This window comes from Panthera tigris, chromosome D3 (assembly GCF_018350195.1).
Source record: "Panthera tigris isolate Pti1 chromosome D3, P.tigris_Pti1_mat1.1, whole genome shotgun sequence".
In the NCBI taxonomy this organism is placed as follows: domain Eukaryota; kingdom Metazoa; phylum Chordata; class Mammalia; order Carnivora; family Felidae; genus Panthera; species Panthera tigris.
Genome location: NC_056671.1, coordinates 78,586,340 through 78,602,949, shown reverse-complemented (window position 1 = coordinate 78,602,949; position 16,610 = coordinate 78,586,340).

Here is a 16,610-nt window from a genome sequence, read left to right as displayed (position 1 = left end):
ATTGCCTGGTTGACCCACTCATTCTTTAGTAGGGTGTTCTTTAACCTCCATGCTTTTGGAGGTTTTCCATACTTTTTCCTGTGGTTGATTTCAAGCTTCATAGCACTGTGGTCTGAAAGTATGCATGGTATGATCTCAATTCTTGTATACTTATGAAGGGCTGTTTTGTGACCCAGTATGTGATCTATCTTGGAAAATGTTCCATGTGCACTTGAGAAGAAAGTATATTCTGTTCTTTGGGATGCAGAGTTCTAAATATATCTGTCAAGTCCATCTGATCCAATGTATCATTCAGGGCCCTTGTTTCTTTATTGACCGTGTGTCTAGATGATCTATCCATTGCTGTGAGTGGGGTGTTAAAGTCCCCTGCAATTACCACATTCTTATCAATAAGGTTGCTTATGTTTGTGAGTAATTGTTTTATATATTTGGGGGCTCCCGTATTCGGCGCATAGACATTTATAATTGTTAGCTCTTCCTGATGGATAGACCCTGTAATTATTATATAATGCCCTTCTTCATCTCTTGTCACAGCCTTTAATTGAAAGTCTAGTTTGTCTGATATAAGTATGGCTACTCCAGCTTTCTTCTGACTTCCAGTGGCATGATAAATAGTTCTCCATCCCCTCACTCTCAATCTGAAGGTGTCCTCAGGTCTAAAATGAGTCTCTTGTAGACAGCAAATAGATGGGTCTTGTTTTTTTATCCATTCTGATACCCTATGTCTTTTGGTTGGAACATTTAGTCCATTTACATTCAGTGTTATTATAGAAAGATATGGGTTTAGAGTCATTGTGATGTCTGTAGGTTTCATGCTTGTAGCGATGTCTCTGGTACTTTGTCTCACCCTTAGGATCTCTTGTAGGGCTGGTTTAGTGGTGACGAATTCCTTCAGTTTTTGTTTGTTTGGGAAGACCTTTATCTCTCCTTCTATTCTAAATAACAGACTTGCTGGATAAAGGATTCTCGGCTGCATATTTTTTTTGTTCATCACATTGAAGATCTCCTGCCATTCCTTTCTGGCCTGCCAAGTTTCACTAGAGAGATTGGTCACAAGTCTTATAGGTCTCCCTTTATATGTTAGAGCGTGTTTATCCCTAGCTGCTTTCAGAATTTTCTCTTTATCCTTGTATTTTGCCAGTTTCACTATGATATATCATGCAGAAGATCGATTCAAGTTACATCTGAAGGGAGTTCTCTGTGCCTCTTGGATTTCAATGCCTTTTTCTTTCCCCAGATCCGGGAAGTTCTCAGCTATGATTTCAAGTATACCTTCAGCACCTTTCCCTCTCTCTTCCTCCTCTGGAATACCAATTATGCATAGATTATTTCTCTTTAGTGCATCACTTAGTTCTCTAATTTTCCCCTCATACTCCTGGATTTTTTTATCTCTCTTTTTCTCAGCTTCCTCTTTTTCCATAATTTTATCTTCTAGTTCACCTATTCTCTCCTCTGCCTCTTCAATCCAAGCTGTGGTCGTTTCCATTTTATTTTGCAGCTCATTTATAGCATTTTTAGCTCCTCCTGACTGTTCCTTAGTCCCTTGATCTCTGTAGCAATAGATTCTCTACTATCCTCTATACTATTTTCAAGCCCAGCGATTAATTTTATGACTATTATTCTAAATTCACTTTCTGTTATTTAAATTCTTTTTGATCAGTTCGTTAGCTGTTGTTATTTCCTGGAGATTCTTTTGAGGGGAATTCTTCCATTTTGTCATTTTGGAAAGAACTGCAGTGCACTCCCCTGTGGTGTCTTGAATAACTTGCGTTGGTGGGCGCGGCCGCAGTCAGACCTGATGTCTGCCCCCAGGCCACTGCTGGGGCCACCATCAGACTGGTGTGTACCTTCTCTTCCCCTCTCCCAGGGGCGGGAGTCACTGTGGGGTGGCATGGCCCATCTGGGCTACTCGCACACTGCCAAGCTTGTGGTGCTGGGGATCTGGAGTATTAGCTGGGGTGGATCGGCAAGGTGCACAGGGGTGGGAGGGGCAGGCTCAGCCCGCTTTTCCTTTGGAGATCTGCTTCGGGATGGTCCCTGCGGCACCAGGAGGGAGTCAGACCCGCCAGAGGGATGGATCCGCAGAAGCACAGCTTTGGGTATTTGCGCAGTGCAAGCAAGTTCCCTGGAAGGAACCGTTCCCTTTGGGATTTTGGCTGGGGAATGGGCAAGGGAGATGACGCTGGGGAGTGCCTTTGTTCCCCGCCAAGGTGAGCTCTGTCGTCCGTCCGGGGCTCAACAACTCTCCCTCCCGTTGTCCTCCAGCCTTCTCGTTCTCCGAGCAGAGCTGTTAGCTTATAACCTTCCAGATGTCAAGTCCCGCTTGCTGTCAGAACACACTCCGTCTGGCCCCTCCGCTTTTGCAAGCCAGACTCGGGGGCTCTGCTTGCCCGGCGGGCCGCCCCTCCACCCCGGCTCCCTCCCGCCAGTCCGTGGAGCGCGCACCGCCTCTCCGCCCTTCCTACCCTCTTCCGTGGGCCTCTCGTCTGCGCTTGGCTCCGGAGACTCCGTTCTGCTAGTCTTCTGGTGGTTTTCTGGGTTAGTTAGGCAGGTGTAGGTGGAACCTAAGTGATCAGCAGGACGCGGTGAGCCCAGCGTCCTCCTACGCCGCCATCTTCAGGATGCAGCGATTTTGTTTTGTTTAAAAAAATGCTTTTTATCTCTGCTTTAGGAATAGAAATAGTGCCTTACTAGAGAGGTTAGGGAATCATTCCTTGGTCTCAACTCCCTACCCCCAGGCTTAAAGGACAAGGTAATTGTATTGTTTGGGGCCCAAAGTGAAGCAGCATGAAAGCCTCCTCCCTCAAGAAAACTTCAAACAAGATTTTGTGTTTTGAATATATGCTCTCATCAAAGGCATTAAGCTCCAGATGAGAGAGGAGAGTAATTGAGGTCAGTACTTATCGTTTGGAGTGCTGCTAAAGAAAGAAAACACTCAACTCCTATGGCTAGGATAGGAAAAGATACATCTGGCGGCAGAAAAGGACAGACTCTGGGAACTAATAGTCTGAATTAAGATTCATTCTGAATGCTTTTTGTTGTCTGCTTCCTTGAGAGAATGGTATGTGATATCTAAATGGAAAGTTTGAGGAATAAGGGAATGTCACCTTGGAAATCAGGGAGAAGCATGCGTGAACAATTTGAGCTCACCAGCCGAGTGAGTGGTTGGTTTCTGTTAAAGTAATCAAGAGCCCTGAGCAGTGAGGCACCTTGCAATATGGCCCTGGAACAGCTCTCTGTCTTGGGAAGCCCACACTTAACAGCAATATTGGAGGTGATGTGAACCACGGCAAAAGAAGGTTAATTAGACATCCGTGTTCTCTTTCTTGACTCTAAAAGTCCAACCACCTCTTTCCTACATTGGATTGGAGATAAGCTGGCAGTGTGTTTTGGGGGGAAATGCAGGGAAGGGAGTTGCCCGTTAAAGAGATAGCAGGACCTGGCAGCTAGTCCTACAGGCAGGAACTTGACAGTTTTGGTTTGGAAAAATAAAAAACAGTAATAAAACTGTCCCTGGTGTTCTGGGAAGTGCATATGGACTACACCTGGTCTGTGTATATTTTGAATGTTATGTTTTTCATTTGTGATGGATATTTTATTCTGTGAATTTACTACAAGTTCAGTTGGGAAGAGGCAACATGAAGCAGGGGAAATGGTGAGATGAGAATGTTATTTTATAATTAAATAATTTATATGCATCTCTTTTTTTCCCTATGAAAAGTAATTATACTAAATGCAATGTGCTATGCTGGATCAGTTCCTAGAACAGAAGAGTAGTGTTATTGGAAGAACTGGTGAAATCCAAACAAAGTTTGGAGTTCGATTAATAATGATGCTGGTTTCCCAGTTTTGACAAATGTATCATGGTAAGATGCTCACAAGAGGAGATGTTGCATGAAGGGCATACAGGAACTCTCTGTATTATCTTTGCAGCTTTTCTCTAAACAGAAAGTAGTTCAGGGGCGCCTGGATGGCTTAGTCGGTTAAGCATCTGACTTCAGCTCAGGTCATGATCTCATAGTTCATGGATTCAAGCCCCTCATGGGGCTCTGTGCTGACAGCTCAGAGCCAGGAGCCTGCTTCAGATTCTGTGTCTCCCTCTCTCTCTGCCCCTCCCTACTTACACTGTCTCTCTCAAAAATAAACACTAAATTTTTTTTAATTGAAAACAATCCCCCAATAAAAATTTGATTCAAAAAGTCAATATGAATCACATGTTATCTTTGGCATGCTGTCCTTCTCAAAACTTTCCAGCTGAGAATTATGAAAATTTTAGTGAAGAGCTAATTCATGTGAAATTTTAACCCTACAAGACTCAAGATGTTGGCACATGGTTCATACAAGTGTTCAACCTAGTTGCTGCTTATTCTAAGGAAAACTCAGAATCTTTTCATAGTTCCTAGAATTGATTAAGCAGGGACTACAAAGGGACATAATCAAGTGAACAAAGGAAAAGAAATCCACAGTTAACATCATTAAATTAGATTCACATTGTCAATTACAAATAAACTATATATTCATTCTTTGTAATTTACTTGGGTTCATTTTTCAACTGAAAATTTCTTCTTAGATTCTTTTTAGTGTGCTATTACGCAATATTCATTTTGCAGTAATTTTACTGCAATTTTTCATTTAGTGGCCAGGGAAACACACACCAAGAAGAACACCTATGCAAAACACTGTGTCGTGTACTCTTTGGCACTCTTTCCCTAAGCCATAACCCAGTCCCACTATCGGGATGAAATTTCTAACCTTCATTCCTCTAGTTTATCTACTCTGGAGGTGAACAAATGCCTCATAAAACAACCCAATGGTGCAATTATCACTTTAGTATTAGAGGGACACCAGAAAGTGCTAAAATTCTACATTAGATGCAACATTTTATTGTAACTATAAATGCACAGTGGCCTTTAGGTATTTGCTACAGTGTTAGTAATGATTCATTCTTGGCATTTGCCAAGAAACGGAAGGGTGTCGTATTGTCACTTTGATAAAGCCAGTATAAGGAGATTAAGGGATGAGTTTAGGGTAAATTGTGTGAAACATAATGGTACATCAAATATCCACTGCCACACTTCAAAAAAGTGCTGGCAATTCAGCATGTTTCTTGGCAAAATATGCTGTTCTAAGTTAAATTATTACTATGATTATCAGAGTTTATGGTGATACCCTGAGGAGTCTTTGTAACAGGTGAGAATATGCAGCAGCTATCTTTCTGTGTTTCTCTTTGTACAAGTAGCTTGCAGGATAATTCTAGGTTATGTGATTGAATTGAGCCTAAAAGAAGATTGCTGTACCTTTTAGTCGATAGTAAGTAACCTTTATCTTTTGCTTACTATAAATTACGAAGTTCTTGTTTTGAGTTAATTTTCCTTTCTCTGGAATTTGTACTTCAGCTAGTTTTCTTTTTTCTAATGTTTATTCTTTTCTTTTTTTAAAATTTAATTTATTTTTAAAAATTTACATCCAAGTTAATTAACATATACTGCAACAGTGATTTCAGGAGTAATTTCTTTAATGCCCCTTACCCATCCCCCCTCCCACAACCCTTCCAGTAACCCTCTGTTTGTTCTCCATATTTAAGAGTCTCTTATATTTTGTCCCCCTCCCTGTTTTTATATTAGTTTTGCTTCTCTTCCTTTATGTTTATCTGTTTTGTATCTTAAAGTCCTCATATGAGTGAAGTCATATGATACTTGTCTTTCTCTGACTAATTTCACTTAGCATAATACCCTCTAGTTCCATCCACGTAGTTGAAAATGTCAAGATGCATTCTTTTTGATTGCCAAGTAATACTCCACTGTGTATATATACCACATCTTCTTTATCTATTCATCCATCAGTGGATATTTGGGCTCTTTCCATACTTTGGCTATTGTTGATAGTGCTGCTATAAACATTGTGGTGCACGTGTCCCTTCAAAATAGCATACCTGTCTCCTTTGGATAAATACCTAGTAGTGCAATTGCTGGGTCGTAGGGTAGTTCTATTTTTAATTTTTTGAGGAACCTCCATACTGTTTTCCAAACTGGCTGCACAAGTTTGCATTCCCACCAGCAGTGCAAAAGAGATACTCTTTATCCACATCCTTGCCAACATCTATTGTTGCCTGAGTTGTTAATGTTAGCCATTCTGACAGGTGTGAGGTGGTATCTCATTGTGGTTTTGATTTGTAATTCCCTGATGATGAGTGATGTTGAGCATTTTTTCATGTGTCGGTTGGCCATCTGGATGTCTTCTTTGGAGAAGTGTCTCTTCATGTCTTTTGCCCATTTCTTCACTGGATTATTTGTTTTTTGGGTGTTGAGTTTGATAAGTTCTTTATAGATTTTAGATACTAACCCTTTATCTAATATGTCTTGCAAATACCTTCACCCATTCTGTCAGTTGCCTTTTAGTGTGGCTGATTATTTCCTTCACTGTGCAGAAGCTTTTTATTTTGATGAGGTCCCAATTGTTCATTTTTGCTTTTTTCCCTTGCCTCTGGACACGTGTTGAGTAAGAAGTTGCTGTGGCCAAGGTCAAAGAGGTTTTTGCCTGCTTTCTCCTCAAGGATTTTGATGGCTTCCTGTCTTACATTTAGGTCTTTCATCCATTTTGAATTTTTGTGTATGGTGTAATAAAATGGTCTAGGTTCATGTTTCTGCATGTCGTTGTACAGTTTTCCCAGCACCACTTGCTGCAGAGACTGTCTTTATTCTATTGGCTATTCTTTCCTGCTTTGTCAAAGATTAGTTGGCCATACATTTGTGGGTCCATTTCTGGGTTCTCTATTCTGTTCCATTGATCTGAGTGTCTGTTCTTGTGCCATTACCATACTGCCTTGATAATTATAGCTTTGTCATACAGCTTGAAGTCTGGGATTGTGATGCTTCCTGCTTTGGTTTTCTTTTTCAAGATTGCTTTGGTTATGTGGCGTCTTTTCTGGTTCCATACAAATTTTAGGATTGTTTATTCTAGCTCTGTGAGGAATGCTGGTGTTATTTTGATAGGTGTTGCACTGAATATGTAGATTGCTTTGGGTAGTATTGACATTTTAACAATATTTATTCTTCCTATCCAGGAGCATGGAATATTTTTCCGTTTTTGTGTATGTGTCTTCTTCAATTTCTTTCATAAGCTTTCTATAGTTTTCAGTGTATAGATTTTTCACCTCTTTGGTTAGATTTATTCCTATGTAATTTATGGGTTTTGGTGCAATTGTAAATGGAATTGATTCCTTGATTTCTCTTTCTGTTGTTTCATTATTGGTCTATAGGAATGCAACCGATTTCTGTGCATTGATTTTATATACTGCGACTTTGCTGAATTCATGGATCAGTTCTAACAGTTTTTTGGTGGAATCTTTTGAGTTTTCCATATAAGTATCATGTCATCTGCAAAGAGTGAAAGTTTGACCTCCTCCTGGATGATTTGGATGCCTTTTATTTCTTTATGTTGTCTGATTGCTGAGGCTAAGACTTCCAATACTGTGTTGAATAACAGTGTCCAGAGTGGACATGCCTGTCTTGTTCCTGATCTTAGTGGGAAAGCTCTCAGTTTTTCCCCATTGAGGATGATATTAGCGTTGGGTCTTTCATAGATGGCTTTTATGATCTTGAGGTATGACCCTTCTATCCCTGCTTCTTGATGGTTTTTATCAAGAAAGGATGCTGTATTTTGTCAAATTCTTTCTCTGCATTTATTGGGAGGATCATGTGGTTCTTGTCCTTTCTTTTATTGATGTGATGAATCACATTGATTGTTTTGTGGATATTGAACCAGCCCTGCACCCCAGGTATAAATCCCACTTGGTCGTGGTGAATAATTTTTTTAATGTATTGTTGGCTCTGGTTGCCTAATGTATTTTTGCATCCATGTTCATCAGGGAAATTGGTCTATAGTTCTTCTTTTTAGTGTGGTCTTTGTCTGGTTTTGGAATCAAGGTAATTCTGGCTTCATAGAAAGAGTTTGGAAATTTTCCTTCCTTTTTCATTTTTGGAACAGCTTCAAGAGAATAGGTTTTAATTCTTCCTTAAATGTTTGGTAGAATTCTCCTTGGAAAGCCATCTGGCCCTGGACTCCTGTTTTTTGGGAGATATTTGATTACTAATTCGATTTCTTTACTGGTTATGGGTCTGTTCAAATTTTCTATTTCTTCCTGTTTCAGTTTTGGTAGTTTATATGTTTCTAGGAATTTGTCCATTTCTTCCAGATTTCCCATTTTATTGGCATATAATTGCTCATAATATTATCTTATTATTGGTTTTATTTCTCCTGTGTTGGTTGTGATCTCTTCTCTTTCATTCTTGATTTCATTTGGGTCCTTTCCTTTTTCTTTTGGATCAAACTGGCTAGTGGTTTATCAATTTTGTTAATTCTTTCAAAGAATCAGTTTCTGGTTTCACTGATCTGTTCTACTGTTTTTTTGGTTTTGATACCATTGGTTTCTGCTCTGATCTTTATTATTTCCTGTCTTCTACTGTTTTGGGGTTTTATTTGCTGTTCTTTTTCCAGCTCTTTAAGGTGTAAGGTTAGTTTGCATATCTGAGACATTTCTTCCTTCTTTAGGAAGGCCTGGATTGTTATATACTTGCCTCTAATGACCACCTTTGCTGTGTCACAGAGGTTTTAGGCTGTGGTGTTTAGGCTGTTATCATTTTCATTGGCTTCCATATACTTTTTAATTTTGTCTTTAACTTCTTGGTTAGCCCATTCATTCTTTAGTAAGATGTTCTTTAGTCTCCAAGTATTTGTTATCTTTCCAAATTTTTTCTTGTGGTTGATTTCGAGTTTCACAGCATTGTGGTCTGAAAACATGCATGGTATGATCTCAATCTTTTTGTACTTGTTGAGGGCTGATTTGTGTCCCACTATGTGATCTATTCTGGAGAACGTTCCATGTGCACTGGAGAAGAATGTATATTCCACTGCTTTAGGATGAAATGTTTTGAATATATCTGTTAAGTCCATCTGGTCCAGTGGGTCATTCAAAGCCATTGTTTCCTTGTTGATTTTCTGTCTACATGATCTGTCCATTGTTGTAAGTGGGGTATTGAAATCCCCTACTATTATGGTATTATTATCAATGAATTTCTTTATGTTTGTGATTAATTGATTTATATATTTAGGTGCTTTCATATTTGGAGCATACATTTTTGCAATTGTTAAGTCTCCTTGGTGGGTAGACTCCTTATGATATAATGTCCTTCTTCATCTCTTGTTACAGTCTTTATTTTAAAGTCTAGATTGTCTGCTATAAGTATGGCTACTCCAATTTTCTTTTGTCGACCATTAGCATTATAGATGGTTCTCCATCCCCTTCAATCTGAAGGTGTCTTTAGGTCTAAAGTGGGCCTCTTGTTAACCGCATATAGATGGATCTTGTTTCCTTATCCATTCTCTTATGCTATGGTTTTTTATTGGAGAATTTAGTCCATTGATGTTTAGAGTAAGTACAATTTATTGCCATTATGTTTCTTATAGAGTTAGAGTTTCTGGTGGTGTTCTCTGGTCCTTTCTAGTCTTTGTTACTTTTGGTCTCTCTCTTTTTTTCCATCTTTTCTCCCTTCAGAGAGTATCCCTTAAAATTTCTTGTGGGGCTGGTTTAATGGTCATGAACTCTAATTTTTGTTTGTCTGGGATACTTTTAATCTCTCCTTCTATTTTGAATGACAGCCTTGCTGGATAAAGAATTCTTGGTTGCATATTTTTCAGATTCAGCACATTGAATATATCCTGCCACTCCTTTCTAGCCTGCCAAATTTCTGTGGATAGGTCTGCTGCAAATCTGATCTGTCTTCCGTTGTAGGGTTAGGACTGTTTTTCCCTTGATGCTTTCATGACTCTTTCTTTGCCTGAGTATTTGTGAATTTGACTATGATATGCCTTGTTGATGGTTGGTTTTTGTTGAATCTAATGGGAGTCCTCTGTGCTTCCTGGATTTTGATGTCTGTGTCTTTCCCCAGGTTAGGAAAGTTTTCCACTATGAGTTGCTCACATAACCGTTCCACTCCTTTTTCTCTCTTTGTCTTCTGGGACCCCTATGATTCTGATGTTGTTCCTTTTTAATGAGTGATTAATTTCTCTAATTCTTAAATTGTGCTCTTTTGCCTTAGTCTCCCTCTTTTTTTCTGCTTCATGATTCTCCATAAGTTTGTCATCTATCTCGCTGATTCACTGCTCTGCCTCATCCGTTCTTGCCACCATGGCATCCATTCAGATTGCAGCTCAGTTATAGCATTTTTTATTTCATCCTGACTGGCTTTTACTTCTTTTATCTCTGCAGAAAGGGATTCTAATCATTTTCGACCTCAGCTAGTATTCTTATTATCGTGATTCTAAATTCTCGTTCAGACGTCTTGCTTGTATCTGTGTTGATTAAGTCCCTGGCTGTCGTTTCTTCCTGCTGTTTCTTTTGGGGTGAATTCCTTCATTTCATCATTTTGAAGGAAGAAAAGGAATTAATAAGGTAAAAATTTAAATTTAAAAAATTAAAACAACACACACAAAAATCAAATAAATGATGCTAGATTCTAGGTGTGTTTTGGTCTGGTTGTTGAAAGGAGCTTGATAGATCAGGGAAAAAGGGGGGGAAGAAAAAAAAAGAAAAAAAAGGAAAACGTTTGAAAATTTGAAAAAAATGAATACAACAAAATAGAATAAAATGAAATGATGGAAGTAAAATAGAATTTGAAAATTTTACAAAAAAGTAAAAAATATAGTAGAAAAAATTGAAGAAAAATGTTTTTAATAAAAATTGAAAATAAAAATAAACTTTTTCTCTATTCAAGAAAAAGAAAAGAAAAGAAAAAGAGAAAAAAAAAGAAAATTGAATAGATGGACCAGTGAACAGACTGAAGTATGATTGAAATTGCATCGTTTTCCCCTAAAAGTCAGACTACTATGAAGCAATTTATGGTCTGTAAACTAAGCAGGTGGAGAGAGTTGTGGTGTTCCTGAAGAGCAAGGTCGGCCCAGTTGGGCAGGACTTAGTGTAATGGCTCCGTTCTCCACTAGATGGCGCTGCTTAGCTTACTGAGGTGGATTGTTGTGGCGCTTGTAGGTGTGTATGTGCATGCGTGGCAGTGGTGAAAATGGCATCACCTGACTACCCAGTCTCTCGTATGGAAACTCTGTTCTCCCCGATCGGCAATCGCGCACCTATCCTTATTGCCAGCTTCTGTCCACTCTCCGCTTTTAGACTGTCTGTGACCAAGCTGTCAGGTTGCCAGGCAGCACCTCCTTCCTGAGTTTCATCTCAGATGTGGCTATGTTTCCCTGCCCCTCACTTCTGAGGGACTGTGGCTTTGACCTGCTCAGATCTTCTTGGGGAGGGTCTCACCAAGCCATGTCCAGGTGCTGGCCACAGCCAGGAATGTTCACGGGACCGTACTTGCTGCTGATGCCCAGAGACTGCAGTTTCATGCCAGTCTGCCCCAGAGAAAGGTCACGTGATTGTGTAGCAGCAGTGTTTCAGGGATTATGGAAAATCACAACATACATCTGGTGCCAGGCTTCACCCTTAACAGCCTTTTTCCACCACCAGGGAATGTGGTTGTTCTCCTGGGTCTGCTGGCACGTTTGCCTCTGGGGTGCTGCACAGCCTCTACCAAATGTCCTCCTAGCGGGAGAACTGCCTCTCCCCGTGTGGCCCAAGGACCCTGGGACCTCACTCTCTGCTCCTGGGGATTCGCCCTTCCCACCAGAGTACCACCAGGTATTGAGCTGTGGAGTTTCAGACTCTGCACTCCCCCTGTTTATAGAGTCTTAATGGAATATAAACCCTCTCCTTTCTCCTTTCTACCTTTATAGTTCAGTCTCTGAGGCTGCTTCCACTTTTCCACTTTCTCTCCAGCTGCTAGGGGCAGATTTTTTTCCCCGTACTCTCTCCCCTGTCTCCGTCCTCTCTCCACAAGCAAAAATAGCTCCCTGCCCTCTGTGGCTTCTCTGTCCCCCAGTTCACCTCTCTGAGATGCATACCTGCTGAGTTCTGTGGTTCAGGTGGTATAGATTGTTGTTTTAATCCTCAAGTCAGTTTTCTAAGTGAGCAGGATGGTTTAGTGTTGATCTGGCTGTATTTCATGGATGCAGGACGCAAAAAAACCCACAAAGTTCCATGCTGTTCCACCATCTTGGCTCCTCCCTCTCTTTGCTTTTAGATAATAAGAGAAAAATTACCAAAAGAAAGAATATTTTGTGAAAAAATAAAATCCTTATTACTCTTATTGCCTTAATCTTATGTACTATTTCTGTAGAATCCTCCTTCGCAATTATTCCAGATAAAAAAAATTAACATCACTCTAAACCTATTGTGTTTTGCATTTTTTCAATTAACATCGATTAAAGTTTTCTATTTTCACATAGATTTTACAATTATAATGGAGAAATAATATTACATCAATTGAGCCACTATGCCAGAATTGATTGAACTGTTCATCTGCTGTAAAACATTTCGATTTCCTTCAACATTGTGGATAATATTGCAATTGGCATCTTTATGCAGATTTTTTCATGTAATTACTTTCTTAATATAAATTTCCCAGAAGCAAGATCATTGACTCAAAACAGTAGCTGTTCTAGTTCTTAAGATACATTTCCATATTGTTTTATCATTTTGCTATACCACTTGTATACATAGAAATTTCATGAAATATTCCTTGTATGTTAACAGAACTCGTGTTTTCATTATAGTCCCCCAGAATACCATTTGGTACAGCAGTTGGATACATTCACTTATATTTCTGTTATACCAAGTGATGTGCTTATTTTATTTTATTTTTTATCATTTTTATTATTTTTTTACATTTATTTATTTTTGAAAGACAGAGTGAGACAGAGCACGAGTGGAGGAGAGGCAGAGGGAGAAGGAGATACAGAATCTGAAGCAGGCTCCAGGCTCTGAGCAAGCATTCAACACAGAGCCCGATGCAGGGCTGGAACCCATGAACTGTGAGATCGTGACCTGGGCCAAAGTCAGACACTTAACCAACTGAGCCACCCAGGCGCACCTTATTTTATTTTTTAAAAAGATAAGACCGTATCTGGCTAGGATATAAGCAATTTTTTTTTCTTTTTGCCTTTCCAGATTTTAAGAATTATACTCTTATCAGGTTGCACACTTATTATTGGTATTGGATAATATTAAATATTCCTACTTAACATTATATTGGCTTATATAACTTTTTTTTTCCTGAGGTGACATCAAGTGTAGTTCCAGTGATTACAGTACTCTAAGCTACTAGCTGTTTCATATCCTTCATTTGTGTGCTTATGGAAAGCTGTAGAGTGACATGCTGAATAACAAGAAACATTGTCACATGATTAGTTGTAAGGAATCGATCCAATTAAAGCAGCTTATAAAACATTCAGAACTCCTACTCCTCTTAATATTGGTGATAGCAATAACAGAAACAGTTCAGTTGATCTGATTCTTAAAAATTACAATGGTTAGATTTGCTTCCATTATTATTAGATAATAATACATTGATGCTGATTAATGAGCTGTGAACAATGCAGTGATTTAGAAAAAGGGATGACAAGACCAGATAAACAGAAGGATCTATTTTAACTCGAGTAATATAGTCATTGATCCACTCTCAAGGTGTACTTGCCTTCATTTAACTGACTTTCTTCTGTCTCATCATTTCTGTCTTAACTGGGGTATAGAATTATTCAGAGAGAATGTACTATGTGAGGAGGAAGGTAGATTTCTGTTCTCACTCATCTGTGATCAAGCTGGGTATCATAGAAGATTTCACTGAACCATTTGTGTATACGTTGCCAATTCTAAATATTCGTAATCATATGATGAAGAGTAAGTAGTAGTATGAAACTCTAAGTCATGGAAAATAAACTGGAAATGGGTGAAGGATCACTATTATCTTGAGCGATACAAAAGAAATCAGTACAAAACAGCTTTCTCTGTGAAGCAATTTTGGGGGAACGTTTGAGTGTAATTCGACCACTACCTGTGTTCTCAGATTATTATTTTCTTATCCTTAAACACAGTTCATAGTTACCTATGGAATCACTAATTGTCTTCATTTTGCCTATTTGTTTTGTTTTTTGATGTTTATTTTTGAGAGAGTGCAATGGGGGAGGGGCAAAGAGGGAAGGAGAGAGAGAATCAAGAATCCTAAGAAGGCTCTGTGCTATCAGCACAGAGCCCAAATGTGGGGCTCGATCTCATGAGTTGTGAGATCATGACCTGGGCCGAAATCAAGAGTTGGATGCTTAACCAACTGAGCCACGTGGGTGCTCCAATTTTGCTTATTTGTTGACAAGAGGAAAGACATGTTGGTCCTAAGTGGATTTCTCCTCAACTTTTATGTAATGAACAGGACTCCTGAGGAGGGGATACAATCAAAAGCATTTCTCAGTAACATTAAGCCACTTCTTGCCACCTAACTAACCTAATGAGGGCCCTAATAAATCCACTTGGACTGAAACGTCCTTCATGTAAGGCAGTTCTGTGCAATAAACAACTGAAACTTCATAAATCATTTGAGATTGAACTGTCCACAATAGAAATTGCCTGATAGCCACTCCTTCCTGTGAAACCTCCTCACGGTATTTCTACATAAGTCTGCCCTGTGGAAAGAAAAGAGAGATGGTCCCAAGAAAAAATGAGTCATGGGTAAATTTGCTTCTAAATCACTTAACTTTCTCAGTGGTGACCTTAGTGTTACTTCTTTTCAGTTTTTTGTGGTTTCCAGAAATTTGAAGCCCACCTGTATTAAAGTATATTTGGTTAATTTCTTGGTTTGCTGAGCATATATTTGTTGAGTAATATATTGATGGTGGGTAGGTTAGGCAGATTTGTCTGAGTTTTTCCCTGATAAAGCCAGAGGCTGTGGTCAGTTCCTGTCAGAATTCCTGACCACAGACATGGCGACAAAGTGGGAAGTAGAAATTGCAAAATCTTGTCTTGCTATAAATTTGGCCTGAGGGAAACTCTATGAATTTTCCATGGGCACCAAGGAGTATCTCAGAATTTCTGGGTCACTGAGAATGATTTAGTGTGTCTTTGGTTTTCTCATCAGTGAAATGGAAAATTGATTTGAGAATTAAAGGGGTAGAAAGACATATAATACTTAGAGTTTAGAATAGTGCACGTAGCAGGGCAGCTGGGTGGCTCAATCGGTTAAGCATCCAACTCTTGATCTCAGTTTGGGTCTTGATTCTCAGGGTCCTGAGTTCAGGCCTTGCTTTGGGCTGCACGCTGGCATGAAGCCTATGTTAAAAAATTAAAAAAGAGGGGCACCTGGGTGGCTCAGTCAGTTAAACATCTGACTCTTGATTTCAGCACAGGTAATGATCCCACAGTTTGTGGGATTGAACCCCACATTGTGTTCTGCACTGACAGCGTGGAGCCCACTTGGTATTCTCTCTCTCCATCTCTCTTTGCCCCGCCCCCCTGCTTGTGCTCTCTCTCTCAAAAAAAAAATAGTGCATATAATAAGTGATCAACATGTATTATTATTATTATTATTATTAGTGTAAAATTGGGAAAAAATAGACTGAAATCTATCCACACTCTACTTGACTACAAGCATTGCAAATATCAGGATAGGAAAGATTATAGAAAAGATTATAAGCTAAAACTAATCCTGCATATTAATTTTAAATACCTTCACATATTTTTTGTGCACACACACCTATAGTTCATTTCACAGATCAAATGTAGTTCTTTACCAATACTTTTTATAGAAAGTCCTTAGTTACAGAATCTTTTTAATTATATTTAAATAAAAATACCTGAAATGGGTCTCCTCTGACATCACAGTCACTGATTTCATGTGGGTTCTTCAGTTGGGTAGGCCCATCACAAAGTCCTACTCAACTGACACCCTAGCAAAAAGAACAGAAGGGGACTTGATTGGAATTTATTTAATTGACTCTTCAATTGATTGGAGAATAATGCAGACTTGCTGTGTTTGTTTAATAGATTCCCTCTTCAGAGCAGAGGTCTGGATGTTGCCCCCTGGTTATGCATCAAATAGTCCCTGTAGATAATTGTATATTTCTATACAAATATCTGCTGAAACATACCACAAAAAACTCCAGGTCTACAATTTTTCACGAAAAGAAAAATGAGGCATGCATTTAGTTTGTAAGGTCAATTTAGGGGATTTTAAACACTCACAGATACAATGTCAGAGAACGAAAAGTGATTTATGATCTCAAAATCCGTATTCTGTCTTTTTCAAAGATCATATATTAATGTTGCTCATATTAAGCATTTCTCAAAGTGTAAAAACTCAATTACCAGAATGCCCCTAGCCTGAACTTTGTCTTTGTTAGCAAGCTGTTGTGTCCGGGGAAGATACTTTATTCAGGATTTGGGATCAAGGCTCAGCTTCATTGCCATGGCCATAGGAATATTTCACTCAACGTTGTGCGGAGAGGGCGAGCAGACTTTCAGGAGGAGATCTGTCCATAAGTAAAGTCAGAGGATGGAATGTGGATATCGTGTTGATGACAAAGTATATAGTCAGGCTCTTCGAGAGAGGAAATACCTAATTGTGGAGCAGTGGGGTATTTGGGTGTAAAGGAACTCTGTGGATGGAAAAAAAATTGAATACCAGGAAGGTAAGTGTGGACTTCCCTTGGCAGTAATGGGGTAGAGA